The following is a 230-nucleotide window of genomic DNA, read 5'->3' as shown; positions in this document are numbered from 1 at the left end:
GCCCGTCCCTTCCCGGAACCTTCCCTTCCCTTCCCTTCCCGGAACCTTCCCTCCCATTCCCTTCCCTTCCCTTCCCTTCCCTTCCCTTCCCTTCGTTTCCTTTCCCGGAAACTTCCCGGAAACTTCCCTTCCCTTCCCTTCCCGGAACCTTCCCTTCCCTTCCCTTCCCGGAAACTTCCCTTCCCTTCCTTTTCCTTCCCTTCCTTTCCCTTCCCTTCCCTTCCCTTCCC

This window comes from Melozone crissalis, unplaced genomic scaffold (genome assembly GCF_028551555.1).
Source record: "Melozone crissalis strain CALT ecotype California unplaced genomic scaffold, PUWL_Pcris_2 ptg000029l_1, whole genome shotgun sequence".
Taxonomy (NCBI): Eukaryota; Metazoa; Chordata; class Aves; order Passeriformes; family Passerellidae; genus Melozone; species Melozone crissalis.
This window is presented reverse-complemented; position numbering follows the sequence as displayed.